This window comes from Barbus barbus (assembly GCF_936440315.1).
Source record: "Barbus barbus genome assembly, chromosome: 11".
Classification (NCBI taxonomy): domain Eukaryota; kingdom Metazoa; phylum Chordata; class Actinopteri; order Cypriniformes; family Cyprinidae; genus Barbus; species Barbus barbus.
This window is the reverse complement of record NC_136739.1, coordinates 2,005,871-2,028,501: the sequence shown is the minus strand read 5'-3', so window position 1 is coordinate 2,028,501 and position 22,631 is coordinate 2,005,871. Positions and strand designations below refer to the sequence as shown.

Sequence of the window (22,631 nt, the reverse complement as noted above, 5' to 3'; positions counted from 1 at the left end):
TACAATCCCACTTCGTTCAGACAAATCTGAGCTGCATAAGTGAAGTCGCTTCAGTCTCATGTTTGAGTTGTGTTGCCATTTGCCCCGCAGAGAGTCGCTTGCAGAGGAACACAGGGATGTTTACACAAGAGCGGCCTGAAAGTCAGTCATTAATCATCTGAACAACACAAAATTCTTCCTTCCAAATGGCCCCTGCAATACAGCGAAGCAATCCCAAGAATACAAAACCAACCCCGAAGGACCCGTAACAATGCAAATGACTTTTTCTCTGCAACAAAATGGACGTGATTCCGAAATTAAGTTTGTTTCCTGTAAACCAGCTGTAAACTGCTGTTACCGTGGCTAAGTGTTTCGTAAACGGACAGATGTCACTTTAAGGGAGACATTCAGCCTGTTGGCATAGTCTAATGGGAGCCATTAGTGTATTTTATGTGTGAGAAGGGATTACACGCCACAAAACAGGGCACTCTGACCTGAAACTCACAAAAACAACACTCAACCTAATAAACAATCATGACCTCTGACCAGATCCTACTGCCTAGTGTCCTGACAGCTGGAGATGTGTGCAACGCCATGTGTGTGTGTGTGTGTGTGTGTGTATCTATGTCCAGACTTTGGGAGGGCTAAGTGGGGGAACAGCTAAGTCTGTCTGGACCCCTCCCCCCTCCTTTTTTCTGACGCACCCGGCTCTCCCTTAATGCCAGGGGGTCCTAAAGCTGATTTGGCCAATGTAAGCCCATTGTCTCTTTCTGTGTCTGTCTGTCTGAGTAAATCCAGACTTAAAATAAAAATAATAATTCAGGCTGCTCTGAGGGTCTGATTGGGTGCAAGGTGAGGTCAGTGCAGCAGGTGGCTACAGAGGAACGGAAAGTTCAAAAATGCAAACCTAAGATGGAAAAACAGACATTATATAACAGGTAGTTCAGGTCCAGTCTGAATTCTGATTAGCTGAGCCATAAATCAAAGCAGTTGTAAAATGGTGATAAACGAAAACCTGCTAATGTACTAACGTTGCCTGGTAACAATATTACTTATGAGAAGAATGCATCCCGTCTCCAAACATATTTACAAAAATAAATATTTTTTTTATATACAAAAATTCACATACACACAAGCCCCAACACACAAAATAAAAAAAATTAAAAAAAAATAAAAATCTGCTTCCACTCACATACTCTGGTCTGGAACAACCACAAAAACAGACAAGCAGAGTGATACAAACAGTAAAATGTCCAAATGTTTTATTAAATACCATACCACTCTCCAAATTAATATAATGTAGCCTAATTTTTTAATTTTCAAATTTTGTTTATGTTTTAACAGCATATCAGCAACAATGGCTATATTCATGGAAACATTAACACTATCATTTCAATGCATCATTTACAATAACATTTTCTAAAGCATCTTTCAATTTGATCAATGACAAAAATTATAAACATTTTCCAGGAGAGACCTTTGTAAAAATGTTTTGTTTTTTATACAGGTGTATCTCAATAAATTAGAATGTCATGGAAAAGTTAATTTATTTCAGTAATTCAACTCAAATTGTGAAACTCGTGTATTAAATAAATCCAATGCACACAGACTGAAGTAGTTTAAGTCTTTGGTTCTTTTAATTGTGCTGATTTAGGCTCACATTTAACAAAAACCCACCAATTCACTCTCAACAAATTAGAATACTTCATAAGACCAAAAAAAAAAACATTTTTAGTGAATTGTTGGCCTTCTGGAAAGTATGTTCATTTACTGTATATGTACTCAATACTTGGTAGGGGCTCCTTTTGCTTTAATTACTGCCTCAATTCGGCGTGGTGTGATCAGCCTGTGGCACTGCTCAGGTGTAATGGAAGCCCAGGTTGCTTTGATAGCGGCCTTCAGGTCATCTGCATTGTTGGGTCTGGTGTCTCTCATCTTCCTCTTGACAATACCTCATAGATTCTCTAAGGGGTTCAGGTCAGGCGAGTTTGCTGGCCAATCAAGCACAGTAACAGTTCAGAAGTGGCTTGGTAGCCCTTTTCCTGAAGACGTCTGAGCGTGGAGACTCTTGATGCACTGACTCCAGCTTCAGTCCACTCCTCGTGAAGCTCTCACAAGTGTTTGAATCAGCTTTGCTTGACAGTATTCTCAAGCTTGTGGTCATCCCTGTTGCTTGTGCACCTTTTCCTACCCAAATTCTTCCTTCCGGTCAACTTTGCATTTAATATGCTTTGATACAGCACTCTGTAAACAGCCACAGCTTTCAGTAATGACCCTCTGTGTCTTACACTCTTTGTGGAGGGCGTCAATGTTCGTCTTCTGGATCATTGCCAAGTCAGCAGTCTTCCCCATTATTGTGGTTTCAAAGAACTATTTATACAGGAATTTATACTGTAGGGATGGTCATTAATTGAAACTCAAATGTAAATATTCTAATATTTTGAGATACTGATTTTTGACTTTCATGAGCTATAAGCTCTAATCATCTAAATTAAAACAAAAACACTTTTGAAATGTTTTACTTTGCATGCAATGAACCTAAAATATATAAAAGTTTCACTTTTTGAAATAAGTTACAAGAAAAAATTAACTTTTTATTCTAATTTATTGAGATGCACCTGTATATATTTTGTGTAAAAATGCTGTCTAATATCATTTAAAATTGGACATTCTATAAAAATGTTAACTCAAAAAATTCTTACGTAAATCACAAACTGTTTTCTCCTCCCCTTTCAATAAATATGAATGAGTGAGTCTTGAATGTCTAAATCCACATCTTGTATAAATGACCAGTCATATCTATTTCCAAAACAGTAATTACTTCTTTCATTTAAACTGGATTCTTTTTTATATAAAAAAAATAAGAAGAATTAAACATTTTTTTTAAATAAATACAGTTGGATTAAAACATTAAATGAAATTAATTTAAATTAAAAACATTTAATGTGATTGAATTAAAACATTAAATGAAATTAATTTAAATTAAAACATTTAATGCAATTGAATTAAAACATTAAATGTAATTGAATTAAAGCATGAAATAAATGTAAATTAATTAATTTAATTAAAAAATGTAATTAAAATCAAAGTTTTAAAAAAATATTTAAATTTAAAACAAATATTAAATTATTAAATGACAAAGGCGGCGGCAAAAATATGCGAACTATACAGGACATTTGAACTCTGAAATGTATTTGTACATTATCACAATATGGTTGTTATGGCTCTCAGTGACAAACAACATTTTGTGTTTCCTGTCATAGCAGGGGTTGAAGAATAAATGCACTTGTCTAGAGCATGCCGTCCCATCATGCAGCATATCACCCAGACGACAGACATCACATAGACGAGTCATGTCTAGGTAGCAGCAGGCTAAACACGGACACCATAAACATATACAATCTCACGTATGTAAAACCTGTGAATGACGTGAGCGAAGGACGAAAGAGGAAGTCAGATGCTATCTTACGGCAAAGCAGACAGAGAACTGGGAAACAAAGTAAAGTAAACTGGTGTAGAGCAGCGGCCATACACACCTCTTCCTCTTGGTTTGCATAGGAACTAGACATGCGCCTGCTTTCCTGTTGAACGGTGCACTTGCCCCCGAGTCATCTCGTCAAACAAGACGCCTTTAATTAGTGCGACAACTGTAAAACATTCACATGAACCGTCTCTTGTGGCTGTTTTTCTCAGTCGGGTGACTGGATGGAGCTGGCAGCGGTCCAAGAAGAGCGTTTAACGAGTATGAATCAACAGAAGCAGACGCAATTAAATCAATTACATCACTCAGACGATGAGGAAGCACTTCCTCCTCTTTCGGCTCACCTGTGGGAAGCCACCAGAGGCACAGACACACCCTGTTATGCCACGGTCTCGCTCTTAGCACTACAAACAAATCTCTCTGACAGTCAAGTCCTTACATGCACCACCTGCAGCAAGTATTTTACAATACAGGCTTTTCTTCATTGGCTAGACGGCAGCAGTAATCATGCATACAAGACATTTCTAAATGGGACAAGTTATGACAGTAGGTTCAATGACGTGTCCACAATAATAAAAATGTTTTTTTTAGATCATCTGCCAAGTTCTTAGAAATCTACACCGTTCAAAAGTCTAGGGTTTGTAAGATTTTTCATGTTTATGTTTATGCTCACCAGGGCAATTATTTCATCAAAAACACATTAAATAATAAACAGTAATATTGTTTATAAATATTTATATATTTAATATTAGTAATATGATTTAAATGCAATTTATTCCTGTGATGTAAAGCTCAATTTTAAGCATCATTACTCCAGTCGTCTTTGTCACATTGTCCTTCAGAAATCATCCTAATATGCAGATTTGCTGCTCAAAAAAAATTCTTATTAACATCAAAGTTGAAAGCAGGTATGCTTGTGTCATGGTTTCCATAAAAATATTAAGAATTTTTGTGGAAATATGACTTTTTTTTTTTTTATTATTTGATGAATACAAAGATACAAAATAATACAATTTATTTGGATCAGAAACCTTTTGTAACAAATGTATTTACTGTCTTTTGATCACTTTTATTTCTTTAAATAAAGAAAATACATCTCTAAAATCTTTGTAAAAAATATTTTATTGTTATTTCTTTATTTATTATTATTATTATTATCATTTATTATTTATTTTAAGTCTACCAGAAGTGGGTTCTAAATTTGCACAGGTGCTTTTTGTTTTATACTACTGTTCCCAGAAGAAAATTCAATAAACAGCTCTTTTAAAAAAACTATCTTTGTATTCATATTGATTACGTTCACTAAAAAAACTCTTATTTTTCAAGAAAAGATTAAATTTCTCTTAAAAATGTAATGTGGGGTAACCATCAAGTTAAATGTAATATCTTCTTTACACATATTAATTACATCTAAATCATTATGTTCTAAAAAAAAAGTGTTTTCCACAAATATCATGAATTATTTAATAAATGTCATAATTACATTTACCACTACATGAACTACCCTTTCCATTCTCATTCAAGTTATCTGACTTTATGACTGTATGCCTCCCAAAAAATTCAAAATTAACTGTATAATTCAGAAATTAACCACATGCTTATCATAGAAGATGTGTATTCAAGTCACTGCATGCATTAGTCGCATTTTCAATGTTTTAAGAAATTAAAGTCAAAAAGTTGGTCCCTTAAAACTCATCTTTGACCATCAAAATGACATTTACATGTTTTTTCTTGTGAAAGTTATTTTCTAAATTATTTCTAAGTACAAATATATAAGCACTAACAGCACATGCCATTGTGAATATAGTGAAAAATATACTGGATCAACCTGGCTGCCTTCTCACTAGAGTCCCTGCTTTACAGCACAGTTAATGATATGCTAATGATAGGATCCCTTAACGTGATTTATATACGTTTTTGTGACGTAGTAAAAAAATGGCTGTTTCAAACCACGTTTCTGGGACTGCCTTTGGGAAATACTCCACAATGGATTGGCACATGGTTTGTCTAAAAGCATATTAAAAGCACCACATAGACAAATAAACAACATAAACAAAAAACTTGATTTTCACTACAGGGGGACTTTAAGGCATAGAACAAAAAAGATTGTCACGTCACTGACCCAGTAAATAGCTTTTACTAACTATCATCTACAGTCTGCCTTGTTTTTCACAACATATAGAGATTAATAAACATATATAATCCTAGATATGAGGGCGCGTTCAGCTTCATTAAGGAAGGAAGGTCTTAATAAGGAAGCTTCATCACAGGGGAGGAAGCAAATTAATGATTATTATAAAGCATACTGACGGTGATGAGCAGAAAGAGCAGTCTGAAACTTAATTTAGTTTCACCCTGCCTCGTACAGCCCATGTTCTAATTAAAAATGATGATCTGAGAATAAAAAGGCATGCTCGGACATGAGCTTGTACATGCTCAACTGCCTCCATGTGAGCCACGGTCAGTTAGGCTGGATATCGACAGGGTTCGAGACTGATGGTAAGAGTAGACATGGAGGACAGCACCCACTCCAGCGCCTGGACACGGCTCACTTTCCCTCCATTCTTCCATACGTTCATCCATCTGCTCAACAGAACCTGGACCTCACAGCTGATTGCATTATTGGAAGGAGCACATCAACACTGGAGCAACCAGAAGTCAAAGCAATGAATCCTGATAGTTATGTGCTTTATTTAGGCCTACAACAATCAGGATTGTACATAATATTAATCATAAGCATAGACGTTTTCAATGCCATACATTTCAACATACCAAGACTCACACTAGTTTCCAACTCGGGAGTTGAATAAGCCATGATACCATCATTTGGACTCAACTACAGCAACAGAGAGATGGACTTAGATATAGTTGTGGACCAATATGGATTTTCAGATGCCTGATGTCAATATCTTAGCAGGGTTGAACGCTAAAAAAAAAAAAATCCTACCAAACCCAGACTTTTATCATCAATAATAAATTGATGATAACACAGCAGTTATCAAAAAAAGGGTATCTTTTTAGTTTGTTAACCTTTAGTCTGTTTTAAATGTTTCCACTTTTTTTAAAAATACAAAGTGATCATTTATATTTATTTTCAAATGTTTGTTTTTATTGTTTTTTGGTAATGCAATAAAATACTGTAATATGCCAAATCCACACATAAAAGTTCACCAGTTATTCATCTCTAATACCAGTCAAATCTGAGCTTATAAAGTTTTCGTCTGCCATTTATGGAGGAAGTAACGTCTTGTGCTTTCATGACAGCAAATCGTTGTCTCAAGGCCACCAGCTTGGCTCAATAAAACAATGCTCGGTTGGAAAGCAGAAGGTCAGCTAAGCTCTTGTGGGACAGCCACTATTTATAGTCCAATCTTACATCTGAATGACGCCAAGCCAAAACCCGAGTAGAGCCTCCAAAATCACGTCCGCTAGAATAAAGCTACCCTCTCAGCCTGCTATTTACACATCTGAGGCCGAGGTGCACATTCACATGCAAAGCATCACCTTTTCCCTTCCTTTGAGGGGCTTGGAGAGGGAAAGAATGGGTCCCAGCAGGGGCAATAGCCCAAAATTCAGACCCATCCCAAAACCCTTAGCTGCTCGATAAATGCTGAATGGGCTCACAGCGGCATTTTGTGTTCAAGACGATGAAAGCCAGGAGAACTGCTGATCATGCGTAGAGAACCGGTGGACAGTCAAGATGTGCAAGTCCCAATCTGTTGGGACAGATTCCTTTGTGTATTTACGAGACAGAATCATGATGACACATGACATCAGGTTGCAATGAAATCAGATGAGCTTCACTGCAAAATAACATTATGACGTTGTGATTTATTGGCAGGCAGTAATGTACAGAGGAGCATACTTTTATCGCATATTATAGTGGAGACGATGAGCCTCTGCGCTCTTCCTTCAAAAGGAAGTATGTATGATAACAGTACATGCAGGGAATGTGATGCATTAAGGCAGTAAAAGTAAAGATCCAGACGCCAGTCCCTCAATGACTCACGCTCAAGCTGGTTTACTAAGACCTAACCCAAATCCACAATAAATGGGTGACAAGTCGATTAGTGAGGAAACGTGACTGTAGAGACAGCTTCTTCAGCATGCAAATAAAAGAAGATATTTAAAAAAATGCAAAAAATAAAGTCTTTTCTAGTTAACAAAATTGAGTATTTTCTATAATAATGATCATTAAAGAAAAATGGTTGTTGGGTGTTTCCCACTAAGATCTATAAATTTGATAGTCGTGAAATTTTATTTACATAAGGAGGGAATTGGAAAAAGTGCACAAAGAAAAAACATACAGGCTACCTTGTGGTCTATACTTTTTATTTGGTAAGAAAACAATGCATATAAATTACAATGGAAACTTATTTAAAGAAAAAAAAGATATCAAATTATATATACAGTATGTATATATATATATATATATATATATATATATAAAATGTATACATTTTTTTTTTACCTTTGACAGAATAATTTGCATATCAATGCACCAATATCACACAGCATCTCTAATATTGCTCGAGTCAAAGCCTGTTATCAAAATGATTGGCTACTATTATCTCCCATAATTGTACTGCAAGCAGTCGCTCCCAGAGATAAGGCATCTGTCACCGATCACTGACAAACACGTGATTGCACATCCTCAGTTTTGATAGTCTGCAGGTCACACACACAATTTGCTACCAAGCATAAGTCTACTGATTCACAAGTAAACACTTCAACTGGCTTAAATACAAACATCCTGTGCCAAAAACAAAAAAAAAAGAGAGAGATGAGACCGTGTGAAACGTGAGCTCACAGCAAGCGGCTGCTCCTCCTGATTGACGACGCGGAATCGGATTACGTGCCAGTACCTTCACCACAAACACACCGGGCTCCTTTTTACACCCTGCCCACCTTCAGTATCCACAAACACTCTCAGGCAACTGTCGTTTGTCTGCCTTTCAATGGGCAAGACGCAGGCTTAATCCTGCCGATTCATATTTCATGTGCGCCAATGAGATGAGGAAGTAGAAAATGTCACACTCACAACCAAAATAAGCTTTAAAGCACAACGGGGAGGATCAGAGACAATAGTGCCTGGCTGCAGATATACAAAACTCAACAATAAAACAAGTAAAAAAATATATTTTTCTCTCTCAGTCCTCCTTTGCGCTAATTCCCCACCTCTTTCCCTCCCTCCCTGTAAGTTCCCGAGGAATACTGCTCGGACTCGCGTCTGAGTGGCTGGCAGACTTCCAGACTTCAGTAATGCACTAATGAGTATTTGGAGACTCCCCTCAGCATTGCCGACGCCATTTGGGACATGAAAAAGGACAAAAAAAGAGGGGGAGAGGAGAAAAAAAAGGAACGGAGAGAAGAAAACATTGGCTGGCCTGCTGGCCCGACAGACAGAAACTACAGTGACTTACTGTCAGGCAGTCTACTGACGCTTATTTACAACACTGGCAGACACGTACATTCAACATTAGCAGCTCCACATATGCCACTGCTAAAACACACTAAACAAACACGCACCACACAAAAGAACAAAGACGTGGTGATCGGCGCCAGTGCAGCAAACGTAAATCGCAAGCGGGACGACGTACGTAGACCGTGACACACTCCACCGAGAGCTGCAGAAATAAACAAACACCTCATAGACACACTTGAATAGCACAAAAGAGCCCAATGCAATGAGGGCTCAGCTTATCAACAGAGCTGGAGAAGAGGATCAAAACAAGTAATGAAGGAAAACAATGAATCACACAGCCAGTGAGTCACGAGCTGTATTTCTTCCTCACTTCAACACCTGGTCTCATTCCAACCCCGGTTTTCTCTTTCCTCCAACTTTTATTATCTCCAGCTTGAGCAATTTTGACATTTTTTATCACCACAAAAATAGACCAACACTGGCCTTCCTACATTTTTTTTAGACTTTCATTGCCAGTGATAGTTGATACAAAGGAAGTGACAATACATTTGACTCGTATCCAATTCAAACTTCTGTTATCTGCACGAGAGGAACAAGTCGATGTGTTTGGGTGCACGTGCTAAACAGTAAGCTACAGCTCTTACAAAATAGCATGTTTTTATTTCTCTCAAAGCTAAATCTTCAAAGTCACTAAACTATCACTTCACGGTATGGGCCACCATACTTAGCAGTATGTCACTTCACTTCTGGTATTAGGTAAAAATATATAAATAAATAATTCCGAAACAAATTACTATAGAAAATAACTTAGCCTAGTTTACGGAGTAAATCATATTGGCCCAGTTTCATAGACGGGACTTAGGTTAAATCAGGATTAGGTCATATTTCAATTAGGACATTTAAGCATTTTTTAAAAACGTCTTTGAAAAAACCATTACTGGTGTGCATCTTAAGACAAAGGCACTGACATGTTTTAAGATCAGTCAGTGCAAGTTTCTTTCAGTTGAAACAGCTCAGATTTACATTTTAGTCTAGGTCTAGGCTTAAACCGTGTCTGTGAAACCCGGGGATTATGTCCTAAAAGGCCATACCTAGTTGTTTAGCTAGCATTAGCATGATAGCACACCCCCATCTGCAGTGTGGCTCAGCATCGTCTCCAAGTTTATGTAAATGACACTATAGCGAGTTTTACAGAGCATCTACAATAATTAAAGGGGTCATATGACGTTGCTAAAAAGATTATTATTTGGTGTATTTGGTGTAATGCAATGCATTTATGCAGTTTAAGGTTCAAAAACACATTATTTTCCACATACTGTACATTATTGTTGCTCCTGTATGCCCCACCTCTCTGAAAAGCGCCGATTTTTACAAAGCTCATCGTTCTGAGAAGCGAGGTGTGCTCTGATTGGCCAGCTATCCAGTGCGTTGTGATTGGCTGAATAGTGTGTGACGGAACTGTTACGCCCCTTACCGTATTGTGATGCCGTGTCCCGGTGCAACGACACAAAAACAATAAAAATCATTATAAACGAGGCATTTGTTGCATCCTGTTGGACATAACTACAGATTATAGTGACTTATACTGTCTTTACCATGTCTGCATTTGTGATCGGAGAAACGACAAACAACAAGCACTACTCTACGCTGCTCAAAACTCACGTCTGAATAGTCAGTTTTCTTTAAATAAGAAAACATACTTACAGGCTTTGAGTTGAAAGCACCAGACTATCCCTGCAAAGTTGGAATTGCCCCACTTTATAGAAACAGCGTTTGTGCACAGCTGGCATTGTAGGCTACTCTTCCATGTTCAGGAAATAGTCCTCCGTAAATTGCGCTGCACACACTCTAAAATTTAGGTTGAACTGTTCTGGAACAGTGTTGTAAATACAGCTTAACCACTGATTTCTAGTTGTGTCCTCTTTTATCCAGCGGCTAAGAAAGGTGGTCTGGCGAGGGGGAGGGTTGAGACGCACAGTCTTAAACCCCTCCGACGCCGCTCTGTTCTGGATGAGGTGTTTGGGCAGTGAAGCTGTCGGCTCAGCAGGAACCACTGACACATCAGCAGACTCACAGCTACTGCAGTCTTCAACACACTCCACCATGACCTAAACCAGCAGTGGATCCCTCTCCCTGTGTGGATCAGATGTGAGGGAAGAGTCTCTGTGGACAATGGCAATCATTATGTCAAAATTAAAGGGGTCATTGGATGCAAAATTCACTTTACAAGTTGTTTGAACATAAATGTATGTTGGAAGTGTGTGTACACATCCATCCTATAATGATAAAAATCCACCCAGTGTTTTTTTTTTTAAATCAGTATTTTAATATTGTGGGTGTGTATTCCCACCTGAGGCTCATTATGCAGAGCTATAAAGACTGCGGCACTGATGAGGAGAAGGGCACGATGTGACCATGCTAGCCTGGCTTGCTCTTTTGTTTTGTTGTTTATTTTGTTTGCATACAGTTCAGACCTTGAACTTACAGTCCACTGCCATGCACGCTTTCATTACTGACTTACATTAACACTGACTACTGACTGTTTGAAGAAGTAGTAGTAGTAGTCTTATTTATATAGCACTTTTCCATTGCTCAAGGTCACTTTACATAGTGCTATACAAAACATTTACATACCCAAAAGACAATAGAAACATATAGGCCAAATAAAGCCACATTATCCAAAACGCGGGATTAACATTACTTTCGTTTTGAAGGGAATGCACCGATCCCGATCTGCCTAAATGCGTCTGTTCACGCGAATCAGTCTTGATCAAGCTTCATCTACAGAGGAAGTGAGTATAGGTTTTTTTTTTGTGAATCTTTGCAAATAGCCTTTCCTAATAACGTGGTAGTTAGGCAGTTTCGCAGCTTGAGTAAACAGCACTGCTCGTCACCCCACGGAAGAGAGGGTCAGGGTCAGCACAGCTCATTAGCATTTAAAGCAACATGGACTAGAATGGCTTGCTAAAAACAGAGCTGACATGGTAAAAAAGGTGTTTGTTGCGCTACCATTGAGAAATTTTAACCAAAGTATGTTATAGACCAGGGCTGTCCAAAACTCGATCCTGGAGGGCCGGTGTCCTGCAGAGTTTAGCTCCAACCCTAATTAAACACACCTGAAGCAGCTAATCAAGCTCTTATAGGCATACTAGAAGCTTCCATGCAGGTGTGTTGAGGCAAGTTGGAGCTAAACTCTGCAGGACACCGGCCCTCCAGGACTGAGTTTGGACAGCCCTGGTATAGACTTTTCATTAAGACCCTAAAGAATCATATCAGCATCTGATGACTCCTTTAAAACAGATTTAAGACATAAGAGTGAGGCTCTGTTCACATAACCACTTGGCATGCATATTAAGTACATATTGGCTTTGGCAAGAAAATGGTGAGTTCCTCACTAGATGGATCATACTTTTAGTAGGAACAGCAACGCAATACATGGTGGGAACTGAACAAACTAAACTTACCGTCAGTAATTGATTTAGTTTTGAACTTTTTCTCCAGAAATCGACACACAAACCTCTACAGACATTCCTCGCATTAGAGGTGCAGTCAAAATGTTTTGACAAAATGTTACATATAAAAAAAGTCTAGTCAAAAAATGAAGCACCATTCACACAAATGTCACTTTCAACCAAAGCAGCTTTCTGTTGGTTAACAAGCCAAATCTGTGACAAACCTGAACCCAATGCAAAATCTTCCCAATCGTGTGGATTCCTATTGAAATGAAGGTCTGCGAAAGAAACTTTAACAAACAATGTGACTGCACATTAAGCCATCAAAACATGTGACTAACAAAATTGCAATGTCTCTAGACAGACAGATGGATCCAAGCTCATATATGATGCTGTAAATGACACAATGACCTGTTTGTCACAAATATGCAAGGATGAACAGCTAAATAATAGCAAAATATAAAGAAATACAGCACAGAAAATATACTTACGTTTTATTTAAATCATACATAGTACATATTTTGCATTACTTTAATTTCTCACTACTGCAAAGTTGCATTGCTTTTCCGTGTGACATTCAACTAATCAATAATGAAATTTTGATGATTTTGATGAGATTTTATGGATTCATTGTTGCATCCCTATTTGCTTCATTTGCATTGTCCTGTACGTTTGGTCAAGAAGAGAAGCTTGTGACCACAATCTCCACTAGCTGAACTATTTTTTTGTCAATGTCACCCGAATCTCCATCATGAGAGAAACACTGAAACAGATCTCAGATCAGCTGCTTGCAGGAACGTAAATCTCAAAGAGATTCCGCACTTTCTAATCCTATTGCCTGAATAGTAGATGGACTAAAACCATGCAGATGTTTGTTTCCATCCATCACGCCCCATTACAAGGCCCAGATTTGCAATCTTCAGACTTGTTTACCTATCACCAGCAAGGAGGAAGTCCAAGATTATCCGTACAAAGGATCAGGAGGTTTGCAAATGCGGTAGGGGAATTAAAACTCGCTGAACGTGCAGTAACCACAGGCCTTCGCTGTCACTATGGGAACCTGCTGCGAGACGATCCTACTTCATGAAAAAAGAAAACCACAGCTAGCAGAAACGACCGCAATGACAGTCACTAAGCGACTGGCTCTTTCCTCGACAATTACAGAGATAGACAGTAATTAAAGACACTCCTGCATGCCCTCAAGCTAATTAACAAGGTGAAGGACCCTGATACACGAGTGCCACCACATTCCTTGCAAGCCACATGGCCGGTCGTGGAGATACGAGGAGAGGACACCCACACGACCGGACAGAAGACAAAGCAGGCAAGGCCCTGTAAAACAATACCGTTTCAAGACAATGGTGACAAAACAGGCCACATTTGTGCTGCAAGTGATACGCTGCATAGGTAGAATGCATAGACATGACTTTATTTTCGATCTATTATTTCATTCAAAATGACTTGAATACATGTCTTCAATGATTAAAATTCATTTTTGACTTTTTTGGGAGCAAAAATTGATCATAATTAGATAAAAATCAACTAAAATGACTAAATAAAAAAAAAAGTAGTTTGATTAATCTTTTTCATAGAGAAACATAAAAACTGCTGCACTGCTTTATTAATATTTGAAAAACATTATTTAGTCATTTAGCAGATGCTTTTATCCAAAGCGACTTACAAATGAGGACAACAGAAGCAATCAATTGTAGTATTAAAACAACTAAAAGATCCAAAACTAAAACTTTATAAATACTACCTATACACATTTTAAAAATAAAGAAATTAAATAAAAAGGACAAATGCATACAACAAAATTTTGAAACTTAACATTTAAATGAAAAAAAAATTAAAATTAAAATAAAGCTAAAAACAATTCAAAATATTAAAGAACAAAAGGTGTAAGAGTATAATAATGATTCTAACATAACACTAAGCCAGACACCAAAAAACAACAACTATATGTATATGTACAACCACACACACATACATGCATACATACATAAATATATAAATGAAACATATCAAATGAAAGTTGAAACAACAAAACAGGAAATGACATCATAGAAAGAACTGCAAGATCCTCATGACTGTTTGTCAAGGTCAATAATTCTCCTAAAATATCAGATCATTTTATCTATTTATGACAAAGCAAGATTAGTTCAGGTTGTGCAATGTCACATGGTGCGACCCAAACATATAATTCATGAATAATATCAATAATAAAAAATGTACTAAGAAAAATCATGTTTAAAACATTAATGGTTACGATATGTGGTTAAGACATGCAAAGAAAATATATTACTACTTTTTACACGATGGTTAAACCACATGACATTGTTTGCCACCGAGTGAAAACTTTTGTTGAAAATGCTATTAAACTTGTTCAAAACCATATGAAACCAACATGAATGTTTCTAAAAACTTTACTAGTGTTTAAACTAGATTTTTAAAAGATTTGTCCGGACCGATCAATGACTTGTCTGACGTTTTAGTTTCACTTTTGTTTTTGGCCATTGGTCTAGACCAGGCATCCTCAAATCTGGCCCACTCCTGCAGAGTTTAGCTCGAACCCTAATCAAACACACCTGATCTGCTAATCAATGTCTTCAGGATCATTAGAAAATCACAGGTGGGTGAGTTTGATGAGGGTTGGAGCTAAACTCTGCAACAGATTGGACCTCCAGGGAAAGATTTGAGGAACCCTGGTCTAGACGAATACATAGCTTGTGGAAAGAGGACACGTACCATCAGGGCTACTCATGTCTACAAACTCATAGTTTCTAAAGCAGTTGCACGTCTGTGTCCAGACAGCATTAATCACACGAAGGTCCTGACAGCGACAACCTATTTTTGTCACCGGCTGAACTTGGATCTCATTAAAACTTAAATACTACACAAATTATCTTGAATCCAGCTTGCTGGGATTCATAAATCGTTGTTGGCTTTGGCTTGAGGTCATGCCACTGACGGCAGAGCTAATGTTGATGTTGAATGTGTCTACAGTCATCTCCACGGGGAAGAAGCATGTTTGCTCACAAACCTCACACGGACGTGAGAGAACTACATGAAGTGTGTTCATAATTCAGTAGAAACTCACAGGACTTTAAAATAAGTTATACAAAATTTACCTTAAAACGAAGCCACATTAACATGCAGCCCAGTCCTTTCATGCACCGACAACTACACGGCAACAAGATCAGGGATGTTTAACGGCCGACAGGTTTGTCTGCTTCTCACTTTTTCCACTGGCTTTGCTCGTCAGGTTTGCCGTGTGACTGTGGCGGAGGGCAGCTCGAACAGCTTCGGAATTGAGCCTCTGACCACAGAGAAAGCCGTGCCAGGGTTATGAAATACCCCTCCACAAATACACCTCCCATCCAGAGAGCTCTGGTTTGCACTTGCCTCTCACCACCCAGACATGTAGGCGCTGTTGGCAAGAGAACGGGTCCCCCTCCCTGCGCTGGAGTGGCTATGACACTCGCCACGCTTTCCTAATGCAATGCGGCTCAACTTTGTGGGGTAAAGTCTGCTTAATGCCCAGCTTCGTCCAACTCAAAGGTATTTACACATCAACTTTACCACAGTATCGCGGTGCAGGAGAGGAATTGCGATAAATGTCCAAAGTAGATGTCTTTAGTTTCTGCTTGATTTGTGCAAAACAAATGGCAGCGCTTGACATAATAAAAGCAGTTAATTAGAAATATTATACCATTTTGTTCAGCCCACACCATTTTAATGCAATTTTGAGCAGGTCACATATCATTCTTCGACGTAACAAATCAATTCATCAAAGCTGCATCTGTTATTTCACGAGTAAACGGCAGGCGCAACGGTGCTCAAAGACAGCTGGGGTAAAGAGGAAAGAGATGGACTGAATGTGGCAGGCGGCCAGAGGAGAGCCAATGCATTTTAATGTGAGCTAGAGCTTGAGTGTTTGCATCTCAGTGCTCAAAGTGGAAAAAAAGAGGTGCTGGTACTTGCTTTGATATTAATCGCTGCCAAATTTAGCTTATTAGATTAACTAAATATTTACAGGTGTTGAATTTAGGAAAGAGTTTTACTCTATCTTGTGTGACAGACAGCAGAAGCACCGTGAACATCACAGTGTTGATAAACCATACAACTAGACATTTAATGTACACCTTAATGTTTGAGAATGGGCCATTATTTTTTATATATAAATGGCAAATGGATTAAAATAAATCATTTGCAGTGCATGCCTAGTGAAATTATTTAAGCTCAATAAATAATGTTACCCAAGTCATGAGAAGCATTGTTGATTGCATACGTTACTGGTTACGAACACCTTCGTATCCATCCTTTCTCTGAACTGCTTACCCTCTGTAGTGTTGTGGGGATGCTGGAGCCTATCCCAGCTTCTTGGGCCACAGACGGGGAACACCCTGGCCAATCCATCTCAGGACTCTCTCTCACACACACACACACTTATTTTGTCCAATGGTCCTTTGGATTGAGAGGAAAAAACAGCATGTGGAAGAAACCCACACCAACACAAATGGAGAACGTGCAAACTCCACACAGCCATGCACTACCATTCAAATGTTTGGGGTAAGATTTTTTTTTTATGTTTTCTCTTATGCTTACCAAGGCTGCAAATATAGTAAAAACAGTGTTATATTGTTACTAGTTATAGTTTTAAAAGAGATTAAAAATCTGTTTGAAATTTCCGGATGTATTTGTTATATTGTTAAATGATATTACAATTTAAAATAACCATTTTCTATTTGAAACAGAATTTAAAAATGTCATTTATTCCTGTGATGCAAAGCTGAATTTTACAGTAATGAGTAGTAATGAGCAACTGTATGAACAACTAGTTTGCAAAGGTCCAAATCGAAACATTTAATCGTTTTAGAAACTAAATAGCATTCAGTCCTTTAGGACTTATTTTAAGGAGGTTAGCTGCAAACCAGATACCAATTCATTCGCTTCATAAATATGCCTTCTACCCTGACTAAGGTCCAAAATAATCTACAACATGTACCAGTTTTAAAGACAACAGTCAACACTTTGCAAGACTAAACAGTCGGCCCTGTTGCTCTCACTACACAAAAACGATCTTGTCGAGCAGGGATAGATGTAAAAACAGTTATAGTAAAAAGCATGGTGCAGAATTGCCAGAACCATGTAGCGGTGAGCATCATCTCTCATCAAGCACTGGTGTGTGTTATATCCACCACAGTGTGCGCCATCCAACTCAGAAGGACTGTAAACCACAATGACTCCATAAACCGGAGTTGTAGTTTTATGACGGGAGTATGCAAGGAAAATAACTACACAGAAATAAGCGGCGCTTAGAAACCGAGCGATTAGAGGCGCATAGAAAGAACAAGATAGAAATGAGATACGGAATAGAGTGTTTTGCCCCCCAAAGAAACATGGAGAACTGCAAAGGGGCCACATTAAATTCCTCAAGTGAAATGATTTTTCAATTAGTGTGTGAACTGCGTTTGGAAGAGGGGGGAGTCTATCAGAGGAGGGGTCTCAGATTCAATCAGTTCAGCTACAGACGGAGGGCACTGTGTAACGGGGGGGTTAGCGTCACCGCAGGGGAATGTCTCTCTCTCTCTCTCTCTTTCCTCCCCTACTCAGCCGCCTGGCCCTGGAGCCAACGAGAGACACATTGTTTAGTCTAAATCCTGCTAGTATAGGGCTACACACTCTAGACCCCCATCACACAAACGGCAAAACACACAAATAAGCAGAAATGCATTTCGGAAAAACAACTGAGAACTTCAATAACACAAAAATCTGTACGTTTGCTGCTTTATTTTCAAGTGTCATGCTACGGACTGTATATACGTGACACTCGCAGCATGAAACGCAGACGCCGAGCTGACATGACATGCATTACCATGCTGAGCAGTGCCGCACACATGCATACAGTACACCCATACTGAAGCACTATCAAGGGTACAAATCAAAAAACGTGGAAATGCTTGACAGAGTGAGACAGCCAACTCCCACTTCCTGCCCTCCCCCACAGACAGACGGGCAAATTCCTAAAGGCCGACAGAGCTCGCAGACGCAGACAGGGAGGGGGGTAACACGTAAGACACAGGGCAACAAACACGCCGCTGCGGTGGGACCACGGTGTGTTTCAAAGAAAATATCAGGAAATATCAAAAAGCGTCATGTCTGTGCTAATTTGCACTCGTTTTATTATTCCGCGGAGATAATTATCTTTGCTCATCAAACGCTCAAATTAGAGTGACGAAAAACCTCAAAGGAAATGATAATAAATCCAGACGTTTGAAGTCATATATTTGGGTAATTACAGAACAGGATCCAATGTCACACTTCCCCGAGTGTAATTTTATGTTAACCCCTTCAGCGTGATGAAAACAGAGAAATGTTTTGGTCTAATGTAAATGGCCTAAAATAATGTGTATAGCACAGTCAAATACTAATGACCTTTTCTCTTCGGAGGAACACAAAAGAAGATATTTTGAAGAATGTGTGTAACCAAACCGTTGATGGTTCCCATTGACTTGCATTGTATTTATGGTAACACTTTATTTTAGGGTCTCTTAGTTGCTTATTAGCATGCATATTACTACAATATTAGCCATTAATTAAGTACTTAATGCCTTATTCTACATGACCTTATTCTATATCCCTAAACCTACCCAATACCTAAACTTAACCACCTTAGTAAATATTAATAAGCAGCAAATTAGGAATTTGAGGGAAAAGTTGTAGTTAATAGTAAATAAGTGTTTCCTATTCTAAAGTGTTACCGTATTTATTTCTATGGAAGTCAATGGGGACCATCAAATTTTTGGTTACATTCTACAAAATATCTTCTTTTACATTCAACAGAAGGAAGAAATTCATACAGGTTTGGAACAGCTTAAATGATAACGATACACTTTCATTTTTGGGAGAGCTACCTTTTTAACTTTAGTGGAAGATAACTTATAAATTTCAAACTTTAAGACTTTTAAAAATGTAGTTAGTTAAAGGCTAACTTGATAAGTCAATTTTGTTCAATACTTAAATTTTTACTAAAATTAGTTTACGAATAAACATTAATTAGCCACTGCAGACCCCCCGTTGAAGACCCCTGATATGATGATTATCATCATATTCTTGGACAACTATTTATATGGTTGGTACCTTCAAGAATAAATAGACATACAAAGTTTCCTGTCTAAAAACCATGGTATTGTCAACTCGTGGTGGTACTATAAGCTGCAAGTTTAGCAGCGAGGTCTGATACTGTGTCCAAGATAAGACTTAAGGTCAAGATGTGTTTCTAACATGGTGCACAGCCCATTATCCAGCAATTGATGCACAGTACTGGATGCTCCACAGAACGTCCTTGATCGAGAACACAATATCTCTCTTCATGGCACAGCTAGAATCTCATACCTGTCATGCCTGTCGTCTCTAAAAAACTGCCAATACTGCGTATGAACTATCGCCAGAGCCTTAATGGTCATGTTACACATATGTGAGTGTGTGTGAGTAATGAGTGCTGATGGGCTTAGCAGAGTGGCAAAAGATCCATAGCTTTATGCTCTCACAGCGGTCACAGACAGGGTAATGACTCTCACACACAGCACAGCCTCCCCTACCCTTCATCTTAATCTTTTCCATGCTCGACAAACCGTCCTCTCGCTGGTTTCTGCAGGGCCCAAGCCTAAAGGCGGCACATTACGGTGCTAAACTCCTTCAAGCGAAACTAACTACCCGTCGAGGGTCTAACTCCCATCTAAATCACTGTGGCAGCTCCTAACGGCTTTAAAATGAGCTTGTGATGAGCCCTCGAACCGGTTCACCAGCATGGTTGGACAAGACCACACTTATAATTACCATGTCTGTCTCCATTGTAACCTCCTTGTGTGGTCTTACCTCTGTAGTCACAACCGCAAAGCTGAAATTGCATTCCTCACGGGACATGTGAGTTTGCTGGACGGATGATGGCGGAATGTGTGAGCCCAGTACGATTACTTTAAGGAGGATCAGTATGGCGATGACGCAGAACTTAAAGGAATTTGTTAAGAAGCTTTCGTTCAAGAGATGAACTTGATGGGAGATGTGCCACTTCTATCAGTGTGCCCATCCTGGGGGTTTATTAGCCCGTAGATGAAACTGAAAATCATAGCTGAAGTGGTGACTCATAATAACTGTAAAAAAAATAATAGCCTCTGAATTTAGCTTTTCCATTTCTCAAAAATAATACTGGGGTTATTTACATAGCCAGAAACTGTCTGGATTAATATAATGGGAGATATTTTATGGACGCACTTGCTGCATTCAAAGACAAAAACATTTAAAATACTGGCAAAACAAAGAGTGCTACCAACAAGAATTATTGTGATACTATTAGACTGTCATTCCTTGAAGTACCATGTACATACCATAGTATTTGAATATGGTAAACATTCAGTAATGTGGATCATGGTATTACCATCCAACACTCTACCTGATGACTGTACCTTAGTTACTTTACAGTGTTGTAATGTAAAGTGACACAATCAAATAAACAATTGTGGTGTTTTGTGCTATTACAAATCCCGAGTTTTGACATGCATATGCTGTATATAAATCCTGCATATTCCCAATGGGATTATTCTCATCTCACAATCATGCTCTCCATTCAACTTCAAGATGCACTCATCAGTGTTTGGGCTGGCTCTCATCCGTCCCAGTGGTCTTGGACTTTATACTGACAAATCAACATTGACAAGCTTTTCTGTTTCTCATCAGAGCAGCCTGGTTGACTTTTGCTGTATTCCTTTACATTCATCTACACTAATGTTCAAAAGTTCAGGTTCGGGAGATTCTTGTAATGTTTTTAAAAGAAGTCACTTTTGCTTTTAATGAACAAAAAATGCAGTAAAATCAGTAATATTATAAAATATTATTACTATAGTATATTTTATTTTAATATACTGTAAAATATAATTTATGAATTTGGCTCAAGAGACATTTCTGATTATTATCGATGTTGAAAACAGTTGTGCTGCTTAATATTTCTGTAGACACGATGATATTTGTTTTTTCTGAATACTTTGATGAAAATAAATTTCAAAAGTACGGCTTTTATTTCAAAAATTAAAATTTTTTTTTTTTTTTTTTTTTTTTTAAAGAACTCTTTAATATTGTGTGATATTTGGTCATGTGATGGAGCGACCCACTGTATGTAGAATAAAGCAGCTTTTTCTGGGTTTTTCTAATGCAAGTATACAACATTTTAAACATTTTTGTCAATTGATCTAATGTCATTAGGAGTAAAACATTATAATTGGGGAAAACGACTGGGTGCACCTTTAAGGGATAGAGCACATCCCCTCCCATCCTCTCCCTAATCTACTGTACCGGTGGAGACAGAGACCATTATCTCATCGAGGTCAAGCTGAACCCAAAATACATTCCCGACCAGTAGTAGTGCATTTAGCACACATTAAACACTCTGTATGCCCTGTGACTGATGCTTAATTAGGGAAAAGGCTTGAATTAATTCTTGCACACAACATGGGAAAATAATATCCATCTACCACATTCCTGCAATGTTTTAGAGACTTTTCAAGGGTCTCAAAACAATCGATGGTACAATCTCACACGCTTCTGATCTGATGACTAACTGCATATCCATAACAGCCTGGTAAACAGGCTCTAATGGCCGACACACAGCATGGTCGATCTGATCCGTATGAAAGCAAGAAACAGACATCGAAATGCACTCTGATAATGATCCGCAGTCGGTGTGATTTATACATACACAGAGTCTTATTTTGCACTACACCACTGCCAGGATTTTCATACAACAGCCTGAAAAACACACGAGACCAACCATCAATAAACTGTGCTTGTGATTTTTTTTCTAATTATCCCCAAAGCATCTGCTTGTGTAACTACTGACCAGTGCAGAGTCAAACCCCTTTAGTTTAAATCGAGTAAAATCATTTTCATTTTCAAAAGTCATTTTCACTTCAACTGAACCTACAAGTCTAGATTAACATACCATGAGACTTTTTTCTTTTCTTTTTTTAAGCGTTAATTTTCATTCAAAGACAAAAACACTCAAAATAGAGTTGTGTAAATGCATGCGAATGTAAATACTGTACACGCTTAAAAATAAAGGTTCCAAAGGGGTGTTTTTGCAGTGATGCCATAGAAGAACCATTGTTGGTTCCCCAAAGAACCTTTCAGTGAGCAGTTCCTAAAAGAACCATTTTGAAGAACATTTTAAAAATCTAAAAGAACCTTTTCTGCTTTTGAAAGGTTCCATGGATGTTCAGGAGTCTTCATAGAACCATTT

At 38.2% G+C, this 22,631-nt stretch overlaps 1 protein-coding gene across 2 annotated transcripts in view; it reads right to left on the bottom strand.

The window, feature by feature from the left end:
* The window catches only part of LOC306877198 (bone morphogenetic protein receptor type-2-like), a 75,137-nt gene that overhangs the window by 51,162 nt on the left and 1,344 nt on the right, over window positions 1-22,631 (bottom strand). The window lies entirely within an intron of this gene.